Consider the following 12,447-nt stretch of genomic DNA (forward strand, 5'->3'; position numbering starts at 1 on the left):
TTGTTGCGATTTCTATACTTTTTTGTAGTGCCAGTTAGAGGCTCGTAGATGTTATGTGGTCTTATCAGTGTATATTCCGTATATCATTTTTGGTAGCCTTGCGGGCCTATGAATATTTATACGTATAATTTGGGAGGTGTTGGTGATCATTTCATAGTAAGTTTACTTTGAGAATTATGTTCGTTTGATATGAGTATGATAGCTAAAAGGATATGCAGGTGCTCGGTAGTAAGCTCCAGGTACCCGTCACGGCCCTTAGTCGGGTCGAGACAAAAGTGGTATTAGAGCTAGGTTTCATCCTAGGGTGTGTCTACGAGAAGCGTGTCACACTTATAAATAAGAGGTTGCGGGGCATTTAGGAATGATTGACCTTCCTTCTTATTATAGATCGTGCGACAGAACCATGATATAAGAATTCCTTTTCCTTAACTATGCGCTATGTTTTCAACGAAACCTATGAAAGGAAAAGCTACAGCAGCCCAGAAGGGCAAGTTAGTGGCCGAAAGAAGGACTGAACGGGAGTCGCCTATAGATAGGAAGGAGGGTGAGTCCCAGAGTAAGGTCCTTTTTTAGTTCTCTCATATTTCGCCCACTCTAGAGAAGCAAAGGGGAGTCTCAACCTTAACTCTAGCACCCCCAGTTCCTCCACCAGATGCCTCAGGCTAGGAGATGAGACAGGCCATTCTTTTGCTGACTCAGTTAGTGGCCGCTCAAGCTCAGCGGTAGGATGTGGGCCATGGTGACAGGAGTTGGAGGAAAAGGGTCAGGTCCTCAAGATTTGATCATGAGTTCAGAGGCGCTCCGATACAGCAATTCTCTAGGCACTCAGCTCGTTCAACAGCTAGTGTGCCTCCACAGTTTCCTGGACCCAGGATTGATAGAACTGCTGGTTTGGGGCCAGTTCAGAGTTTTAGAGCTCCTAGTTTCTAGAACATGGGTGGTTCAGGCCGGACGAGATTACCGGTACCACGATGTACTTGGTGTGCAAGTTATATTCTAGACCGTGCCGCTTGGGTTTGAATGTTTGTTATGCCTGCGCTCGCCCAGGCAATTTCGAGCGTGACTGTCCATCACTACGTGGTAGAGATAAGGTTCGGCCTATGGGATTAGCAGTTAGATCTTCATTATCGGTACGCCCTCCGAGGCAGAGCTTGCAAACACCAGCAGGCCGTGGTAGAGGTAGAGGAGGAGCATCCTATTCGAGTAGTCCTCAGCACCGCCATTATGCACCAGCGAGACTATAGGATCTTGATTCTTCCCCTGATGCTATCATAGGTATATTATCGGTACCCTCTTATGACATATATGCATTGATTGATTCGGGGTTACTTCGTTACATATATATTACTCCTGATGTTGCCGACCGTATTGGGGTAAAACTTGAGTCGATCAAACATTTTGAGGTGTCTATACCTGTTGGTGACCCAGTGATAGCTAGAAGTATAATTTATGAGTAAGTAAACCTCCGTGAAGGGAGTTGATTGAAATAATTCTTAGGAAAAAAAAGAGTGGGATTCTAGAAAGGGTGTTTAGGTACAACTTATGAGACAAGCCTTATTATTTTACATTCCTTTATAGTAATCAGCCCTGTGAGGTTAAGTTGTATATCATATGTATTTTATATGTGGCCTCCTAAGGCATGAGATGTGTTTTCTGGGCTGTGTGCAGGTTTGGAATTGTTATGTTTACAAAGGAAAATCTACCGAATTCCTTCCAGGAATCTAAGGAAAATTGTAGAGACTTTAGGTAGGATTATGGCAAGAAGAAAGAAAGGGCCCAGCAGCGAGCGATTAGAGACGAAGTTAGTAGTCAAGTGCAAGATAAGTTTAGCAATTATGTATTAAGCTGAAAGGAACGATGATCAGGTCAGGATAGAGTAAGAAACAGGAGAAGGGAAAATGATGTGCTTGGGGTAGGAAGAAGTTGCAAGTTAAAAAAGTTTGGCTAGCCCTCTTATGCTTTGGAAGGTTGAGTTATCAAATGAACTTGATATGTACGTATATGCCGATGCATGTAACATCGATTCAGATTACTAAGTTAGACTTCACCCGATGATTATAGCGGGAGAAAAAAAGTTTCATGTTACTATGAGCCAGCCTTATTGAAATCGGTGACACCTCGAGGAAAGAGATCAAAAGGGATGTATTCACAAAAGCTCCTTGCCTGGCAATTGGTTGATAGTATGACCGCAGTTGTATTCTGTGTTGTAGTTCAGGTTATTTATCCAGGAAATTGCTCGAACGGTTACATGACAGGAGTTTTTTATTACTGATATGAAGGGAAGCGAAACCAAGGTAAGGTTGATCAACGAAACAAAAGAACGATAAATGACGAATGCCCGGTATGTGTGATGTGTGTAATAAAAAAAGAGACAAGTCTGAAACAGAGAAAGAAGGGCAAAAGTAAGGCAAATAGAAGAAAGGTCTACTAGAGCAGAAACCCAATAAACAGATGGTGGAAGAGAATCAAACCCTGTGGATATCCTAACATTAAGTAGGAATGTTAATAGGTGTCATGGAGTGATTGAAAATTTGAATCTTACTGTGAGAACGGTGTGGCTGATTGAATGATGACAAGGAATGTGGAACCATTTGTGGAGTAAGATATTTTATGCATGAAGGATGACTTTACACAACATCTGTCCAAAGAATTCAAAAAGGACCAGGTGTTACCCTGTTATTAATATGTTAAGATGGCAGGGGACAATACTCCTATGGTAGTTTGAACTGATCAGATAAGAAGAGTACGAAAGGATTGAAGTTGAACCTTAGGTTGCAGTTTTATCAAAAAAAAAGTCAACGATACTCTGAAATATGCTTAGAACGATTGTCCAATGAACGGAATCATTTGAGAAAAGGGATGAGAAATGAGACGAAGAAGAAACAAGGTTTGATTGTGAATGATCAATGGACTAACTTCATATGTATGTCAAGAAAGCAACAAATGGAATTGCATCCCTGGTGAGTTACCCGATAAAGGTCCCAGGGAGTGATTATTGAAGAAAGGTGAGCCAAGAGAGGGCGAGTTTGTGGACGATACGGTATAGGGAGTATAGGGAGTATAGAGTGGTTATGAGCTACATCGATTGAAATGACTAATACGCAAGACGGCCTATGGGTCTTGATAGAATTGAGGAAAGAAGCATAGGGCTAAAGGCAATTCCCTCATGGTTTGATAGTAGTGGAAACAAAATGGTAACCAAAAAGACACCATCAAAGGAGTAGTCTTCGAATTTTCGAGGCAACGTGGCTACCGAAGGTGTAAGAATAAGATAATATAAGATATGAGCCGTAGAATGGAAGGCGGGCGGAGAACCCAACATGGCAGTTGTGCAACAATAAGGTGGATTACGAGGTAGAGTTAAAGGATGAACATATAACGGAAGAGCAGTATTAATCCCAAGATGATACATCACATGAGTATTGCAGCTTCAGCTCAACCGTAAGATAGATAAGAATAAAGCGGTATTTCCATACAATAAGGGCTCATGCGAATGATTTTACAGTGAGGAGATACAGGCGATGAGAGTAAGATTTGGATTAAAGGGAGAATTGAATGATGGACTGAGACAGGAAGTCAAATGAAATAGCCACCGCAAGCAAGTTACATAGATGCGAAGTTCCAATGTCGCATAACAATTTGGGAAGAATTGTCCAGGGAAAGCCTTAAAGGCAGAATACTTGACTCAGAATTTGGTAATGCCTTTGCTAACAGAAAGATGTGGTGTTAACAATAGAAGAGGATTGAAATGGAAATGAACGATTTGGAAGAATATGAATACTTGATGGTAGCGACCTACAATGAAAAGGAACAAATATGTATGATCATTTAGAAGAGGAAGTGTATGGGTGATACGATAATTTCAAGTTTAGAGTACTCAAACACGAAGAATTTAAGGCCGCATCGTGAAGTAAATGCAGTAAGATAGATTTAGATGAGAAACTGGAAGCGAGAAGTGTGGGTAAAGAAGGTAATAAAGAGTAAGTGTTTGTATGATGATTTCGTGGCACTAATCAAGAATAAGGATGGATCTAAAGCTGAAATAGGTATTGTAATTGTAAGGGATCATGTAGACTATTAGCGAAAGTCGTTAGGCTAAAATACTCGGTTCTCTATAGATGCCTGAAGATCGATATATTCCGAGGGACCCCAAAAAGATAGGTCATCCTGGTAAACGCCCCTCCCCCCCCCCCCCCCCCCCCCCCGCCCCATTCTGAGATGGATAAGCGGATAGAGCTCATTTTCTAACTTCCCAAGGCATGCTAGAAGCACGTACGTTAGACCTTTAAGGAAGAAGGAGAGACCTGTTAGGGTGGCTTGGAACTGATATATCCAGATGGTCGCATAAAGCTTGCAAGAATGGGAAAGTATCAAATTATTGGAATGTGGAAATTTCATCTTGAAGCCAGATTTAGAACTATTATTAAAAGACTCTGAGAGGATTTCTTACTGCCCTCTCCAATGGTTTTGGGGTAGTGAAGAAAGAAGTAAAAATATAAGCTCGATGAAGGTATTATGAAGGGACGAGGAAGTAAAAGAGATGAATTGGGAAGTATAAGAAAATATTAAGTCCAAATACTAGTACTTATTTTCCACCCCAGAAGAGGTTCAAGACGAGACGCCATTGGCATAAGGTATGTAATGCATTCTTTTAATGTTTTTGGCCGTGTGTGGCCATGTTTTCTTGCTGTTGTTGTTGTTGTTGTTGTAACCCAGTGAGGCGATGTTATTTTGGGTGCTGTGACAGGATGGTAGTGCCATATTGTAAGGGAAACTCTAGCGAAATTTCTGTAGAATTCCCGAGAACTTAACATTCGAGGACGAATGTTCTTGGGGGGGGGGGGGGGAGAGTGTTACATCTCGAAAATTTCATATCGTTGTGTCATAAAAAGACTAACGTGAGCTTAAGGTGAACATGAGGCTCTTATGATTATGAGAAGGGTCTTTGGTGGCTTTAAAGTGCATACGATAAGATTTTGAAGTTATATGAATTAGTGAAACTAAGTTCGTCAAAGGAAGGTGAAGTATAATTTCTGTTTGGGGAAGATTTTGGAAACTATCGAGTTAAGGATTGATTGGTAATGCCTTGGAGAGGAGTTATGAGGATATTTTAGATCGTTAATGAAGTGTTAAACAAGTGTTAAGAAGGTCCCATAATGATTGGAGATCAAACGAAAAGACGAGAACAAGTTCGGGAAGAAGGTGGGTTAGACGACCATGTATACGGTCCGTATAACATTATATGGTATGTATAACATTATACGGTCCGTATAACTGTTACAGTGAAGGGCCATCACTGATGGAGTTATACGGTCACTTATACGGACCGTATATGGGTCTGTATAATCCCAACAGGCTGAGTTAATTCCCAAGTATAAATATAAGTTCTAAGTTCAAATTTTTCATTTTCCCACATTCTCCACTTCTCTCAAGGGCTCTAGAATATTCCAACATCTCATTAACACAAATTCAAGGGAGATCAAAGATCAAATACCAATAATCAAAGCAAATCAAGTGTATGGGTGTTCATTAGGGCTAATGGAAGCTAGAAATTCCTTTGGAATTGAAGTTAGGGTTTTCTTCAAGTGAAGTATCTTCATCCAAAGTTCATTCCTACATAATCAAAGGTGAGTTTTATGTTTATTTCATGTTATTAAGAATATTGAGTGGTTGAAAGACATGGATTATGGAAGAAAGTGGAGTATGAAGTTTAAATATGGAAATAGTAGTATTATTGAATAGTAACTTGACTTGAATCATAGTTCTTGATATATCATGAATGTGATCTTGTTATGGGTGATATTAGAGATGTTGTAAAAGCATTATATGTGACTGAATATAGTGTTATGTTATAGTTATGGTTATGGATGGTATTGGAAGGGCATTTTAAGAATTGAATAATGTTTAACGTGAAGAATGTTGATTGATTACGATGTCTTGGGTGTTGTTAATGATGTTTGGGAGTTGTTTATTATATGGAGAAAGTTGTAGAAATAAAGTAAATGCTTCCCAATTTCCGTTAGCTCTTAGTCGTTCAAGTTTAGAATTAAGTATGTATTCAATTACCTAATCTTAGTACGAATCCTCTTGAAGGTAGAATCGTAAGCTTAGAAGGAGGGCATTAATTGTAAAGAGATGTAAAGGTATGTAAAGCTAGTCCCTTCTTTTCTAAGGCATGATTCCTATAACATGATTTCCTCTATCTTTTCATGACTTTCTTACATTTCGAAAGTTACAAGCCTATGATCATTAAGAGCTTCTCATGATATAAGGATAAGAGATGTGTTATGATAATGTCAATGGTAATGATGATTCTATGTCCCGAGATTCTAAAGCTTATGAAAGGATGCTACTATGAGATTAATGATCTTGATGTATGATTTCCTTGGTTGCTATTCATCATTGATAGTTTCACCTCATAATGCTAATTCCTTCGAGGTGAGACAAGATAATTATGATTGTTCCATAAGATAATCGGAGGTTACCGACCATACGTCACTCCAATATAATAATGATTACACCGTGCCTAGATGGCCGGGCAGCACCGCTAAGGCGGGCGGCTTACTACATCGTGTCTATATAGCATGGGCAGCACCACTAGTGGGTGGCGTGAGATGACCATCCCCGACGAAGGCTAGTGATAACATATGACTCAGACAGTTTACTCATATATGTATATATGTGTTATAATCTGGTTTTAAAGGTAAAAGTGAGCATGCATGATTCCGCCTCAAGAGGCAAGCAGTTACAGTTATCTTTTCTTCTTATGCTTTCTATATTTCCTTATTATGTTACCATATATGCCTTACATACTCAGTACATTGTTCGTACTGACGTCCTTTTCTTTATGGACGTTGTGCTCATGCCCACAGGTAGACAAGCAGATGGTGCCGACGCTTAGGATCTTACTCAGCAATTGTACAGGAGCACCCCGCTACTCCGGAGGTTCAACCTATTGGTATATTCTTTTGTGTACATGTTTGGGGCATGGCCGGGTCCTGTCCCGTCCTTATGTCTCCGTATATTTGTAGAGGCTCGTAGATACTTATGTGTGGGTAGGAGATGTCTCATGATTACTACAGTGTATATTCGTATATCATTTTTGATAGCCTCGCAAGCTTATGTGCTCAAAGGTAGATGTATTTTGGAAATGATAATGATTGTATTATGACAAGTTCCGTGCCGAGAGTAATGTATATTTAGGAAGGGTTTGATGACAAGTAAGATGGGTGGTGCTCAGTAGGTTAGCTCCGGGTACCCGTCATGGCCCTAGTTGGGTCGTGATATATTGTATGGTTAATGAAGTGTTATATAAGTGCCAAGAAGGTTCCACAAGGATTGGAGGTCAAACGAATCAACGAGAGCGAGTTTGGAAAATATGGGTTATACGACCACTTATACGATCCGTATAACTTTATACGATCTGTATAATAGTCCGTATAACATTCCAGAGAAGGACAGTCCCTGGTGGGATTATACGGTCACTTATACGGACCGTATAAGTGTCCGTATAACCAAGTCGGGTCACTTTTCCAGATTTTTTTTTCCTTTTTCTATATATATGACCCAAGCTCATATTTTTCATTTCCCACTTCTCCCAAACCCTTAAAATCTCTAGAACCTTCTCTCAAGTATATTCCACTCAAACCCAAGAGAAATCAAAGATCAAATAGCAAGAATCAAGATATCCATGTGTTGGAAAACTTGCTAGGGTTAGTAGACTTCAAGGATTTCTTGGGTATTGAAGCTAGGGTTTTCATACAAGTTGATAACTTACTCCAAAGCTCAATTTTATGAGGTAAAAGGTTAGTCTTCATGCTTATTTCATGTTATTAAGAATGCTTAGTTGTTGAATAACTTGGGTGAAAGGAGAAAGTAAAAGATGAGGTCTAAATGTAGATATGATGTTTGTGAGTAGTAAACTAACTTGAGTCATGATTCTTAGTATGTTATGGATATAATCTTGCTATGAAGGGTATTAATAGGGACAAGGAAGTGTTGTATAAAATTGTGCAAAGGGTGGATGTGAAGTTGTTGATGTAAGTTGAATATGAGAATGAACTTTGAGACTTAATTGAATATGACTACTTGAGTATAATATTGTGGATGTTATTATGGTTGTTTGGGGATTGTTTTGCGATATGGTGGAAGTTGATGAAATAGGGGAAATGTTTCCCAATTTTTGTTAGCTCATGAGTTGTTCTAGTTTGAATTCAATAGTGTCTTTAAGACTTAACCATGGTATGAATCCTTTTAAATGTAGATTTCTCAAGCCTTGGCGGTGAACGTTAAGTAGTTAAGAAGAAAAAGAGGTATGTGAAGCTAACCCTTCTTCTTAAGGCATATTCCCATTTTTGTATACCTTCACATGAATTCCATAACGTCTTCCATGATGACTTCATTTCCTAGAATCATTAAAGCTCACAGTTCTTGATATTCCCATGACACTCACTTCTTAAATCCTTCCAACTCCCCCGTCCCTCACCCACGATTTCACCCCTTTACCACCCCATCAATACCCACCATTACTGCAACCCATTACTCACAATCCACCAAATAATCTCACCATAGTCATCCCAATTACTAAAACACCCGTTTCCACCTTTTATACTCGAAAAAGTAGTGGGGGAAAGGAACTTGTATGGATCTTTTAAATTGCAGAGATTATTCTCGTTGTGGTCTTCTGCACAGGTATGTTGATTTAGTTCGTTCATGGTATATTTGCTTTGTGGATTGAAAATTAGTACATATGGTAAATCTTGTTGTGGGAGCATTTGTGGGTGTAATTCGGGGCGGGGATTGGTATGCTGTCATGTATAGAATTCGTGGGGACAAATATTTCATATCCCCGTTGGGTTGGAGGGCATTCCAACGATTGGTTTCAGTTTTGAAGCCTAAAGTTGTTATGCCCGCCAACTGCTCGGTAAATTGCCTCAAAGAGAAATATTATAAAACGGGTGAAGTTTGAGTAACCCGCACCCCAAAACCCCGTAATTGAAGCATGAAAGAAGTAGATTATGTGTTGGTGAAGTTGTGTAAATCGTCGAAAACAATCAAAAGAAGGGGCTGATAGCAGTTCTTGAGAGTACGTGATACATGTATGGGCCGTACTTTATTATACGTCGCGTATATTAATCACGTACCTCATTAGAAGTTTACAAAAAAGGCAAAGTTATCTACTTGAAAGTATGTGATCAAAGTGCGCCCCGTAATTTATTGTACGTGTCACGACCCAACCCCGTAGGCCGTGACTAGTGCCCGATCTGGGCACCCTAACCCATCTATCAAATATTATCTCAAATTCTATTAACTCATTCTAGTATATGGCGGAAACCTACAAGGCTTTATTTCAAATTTAGGTAATTTCCAGAAAAATTTTGGCAGAGTTTCCTTTGTTTTACGGACTATCCAATATACCCTGCACGCAGAAAATACCAACAAAAGCCACACAGGGCTAACCAAGCAATATATAAACATATGCGGACCGGCCGCCTCGGCGTATAGGATCGCCCAAACAACATATGCGGACCGGCCGCCTCGGCGTATGGGATCGCCCAAACGACATGTACATACATCCATACAGAAAGACCCTAACCCACAAACATGTCCACAGACCTCTAAACAGACCGACAGAATCATATGACAGGACAGGGCCCCGCCGTACCCATGAACGAATATATACAAATGCACTAATAAAAATATATATACCAAAAGTATAAGCTCCGGAAAGAGAGGAGCACTCCGAATAGCAGAAAGGGTGTCCTAAACAGGTGGATCACCAGGCTGTGCGTCCGTACCTGCGGGCATGAAACGCAGCCCCCGGAGAAGGGGGTCAGTACGAAATATGTACTGAGTATGCAAAGCAGAAGGTACAGAAATAAATCTGAACAATAATCGAATCAGATATATAGAAAATAATACATATAAAAAAAATATCAAAATGTTTATTTCCAAAGTATAAATTATGCATAGGGCACAGGAAAATGTGGTCGCCCGCCTGTCGATGGCGCCACAACACAGCATAACACCAGAAAGTTTCAAATCTCCGAATCCCCGTCACACATCACAACACAGCATAACGCCAAACATAAGTGGAACCCGGCCCTCGAGCAAGGAGCACGGTGAACCATAATCACAGCATAACACCGGAATGTATCACAAAGCGCACGACAACAGAACCGGCCCGGGAACCGGCGAACGATATCATAGTAGGCACGAGCGGAGTAGTGAGGAATCATATGCATAAAATCATTATTATAAATCCGAAGGATAAGTAAAATAGTCATATTCGAAATCGGAATAATAATTATCACTTTTTGATTCAAAGTTGTCGAATTTACATAAAGGGCGTCGCGGGACCCACAGACGAGTATAGACCCGAACTGAGCCCGCCTATGAAAAACATACCCATTATACATCAAGCAAACTCCTATAAAAATTATTGGAGCGATCCGAGCCTCTATGCGAAAAATATGGCATTCAGAGATTACAAAATTCCTTAAAGTGAACATTTTCTATGCGGATTTCGGAAAGCGATTACTTCAAATACATCATGGTTCATATTTCATAAAAACATACATAAGAGTGCCAAAGAATATATATATGGATCATAACATGCTCGGATCTCGAATTTGGAATTCCCTTAAAGCTCTAATCTAGCCTATGTGAAACTAAGGCATGCCAAAAGAAGGAAGGTTGCTTTACATACCTCAAACGCTCTCCAATATGATCCAACTCAAGCTAAGTCCAAACTATGATTCGGGCTGCCCACGATCTAAAAATAAGCCATAAAATGCCAAACATTAGCTAAAGACTCTCTGGGCATTAAATTCCAATTTCGCCCTTAATTCTACAGAAATTTGGGCAGCATTTCCCCTGTAAATAGGCTACCCCGAGAATTTAACTCGGCCGTATCAATCAACAACAACAACAACAACCAACCTAACAACATCAATAATAAATTCGGAAGACAAAATAACATTAATAGCTCTCTTTTTCATCATTCGACAACTTTCCAAATATTCAATTCAACAGCTCACATTCAAGCCACCACATCGCTCACACATTTAATTATCCACCCGAGTCTTTACCACAATATTCTAGGACATTCTAAACAATCCACATAATATTTCCAACGACCCGAAACTTTTTCCACTGTTTGGCCGAAAACAGTCCCCTTTTTCCATTCCTCATTTTCAAGTCATGTTTTGTACCACAATCCACAATATAACGATATGATTTTCATAAAATATACAATTTACGTCAAACGCACAACTAGCCTCAAAACAGCCCACAATTTCTCAACATCAATCTTGAGCCACTTAAACACTTATTTCCAACTAGAATTCGTTTCGACGATAACTAAAATACTAAGCGATAGTATTACGATCTTCGACACATTATAAAACTCACATTCGCCCGCGCCACACACATACACATGTTAATGATTCTTATATATACAAATTTTATTCAATGCACAAAGTTCTCCAAATCAGTCCGCAACGCTTACTATGTCAATTTGGGACATTAAATTCTCATTTCTAACCTACAAGTCATCACCATAACCATTACGACGCTAAGCGAGATTTATTCCTTCTTTGCTACAATTTGGAGGCTATAAACACGGCTACACTACACATATACATGTATCGATGATTTTTATTCTTTTCCCCACTCGATACCAATCTAACATAATATAGAATTAACTCATCAATTCCATTTGTCACACCCATATACACGGCTAGAACACCCATCACACAACCCACTTCCAATCATACTATATTTCATGATTTCCATCCCTATTAACATACCATAACATGAATAAATGTTCACAACACAAAAACAAGAGCAAAACATACCTTTCTTCTTCAATCCACCAAATAGTTAGGGTTTGCAAATGGGTACAACTAATGGTTGGATGACCCGAACAACTCTTCCACGCTACTTAGGGACCTCAATATAGTGGGTTAACACCAAGGAAATAATTTTTGGGAAGCTAGAATTTGATTTGGTTTTCCTAAGGTTGGGCCGAAAACAGTGGGGGTTGGGAACTCTCTATTTTCTTGTTTTGTGCTAAGTGATGAAGTGAATAAATGAGGAATGAAGACTTGGTCTTCATCTTTTAAGTGGTTCACAAAATATCCACATTTCCTTGGGTCCACACAATGTGTTGGACCAATTAAAATTGGTCACACAATGTGTGGGACCCCTTTTTAATTCACACGGCCCCCATGGCATTTTTGGCACCACATTTTAAATTCCAATTTTATGAATTGTGGTCCCAATTTTCCCTAAGTGTTCAATGCCAACAATTTCATATATAACTTATATCTCAAAATAAAATCAAGGTCAAGAATCCCGACTTTGTATCCCGAAATAATTTTTTTTTTGTCCTTAACTTATCATAATAAATCCTGATTATTCCACTGTACAAAAATACCGGTTCTA

The 12,447-nt window shown here is 39.5% G+C and overlaps 1 long non-coding RNA gene across 1 annotated transcript; it reads right to left on the reverse strand.

The window, feature by feature from the left end:
- Positions 1-9,386: 9,386 nt before the first annotated feature.
- Positions 9,387-12,089, reverse strand: LOC132642512 (uncharacterized). Its single transcript, XR_009583211.1, has 3 exons — positions 11,859-12,089; positions 10,709-10,774; positions 9,387-9,797 (listed from the first exon to the last, which is right to left on the reverse strand). It is a non-coding gene; the product is annotated as an uncharacterized LOC132642512 (long non-coding RNA).
- Positions 12,090-12,447: the final 358 nt, after the last annotated feature.

This window comes from Lycium barbarum, chromosome 5 (genome assembly GCF_019175385.1).
Source record: "Lycium barbarum isolate Lr01 chromosome 5, ASM1917538v2, whole genome shotgun sequence".
Classification (NCBI taxonomy): domain Eukaryota; kingdom Viridiplantae; phylum Streptophyta; class Magnoliopsida; order Solanales; family Solanaceae; genus Lycium; species Lycium barbarum.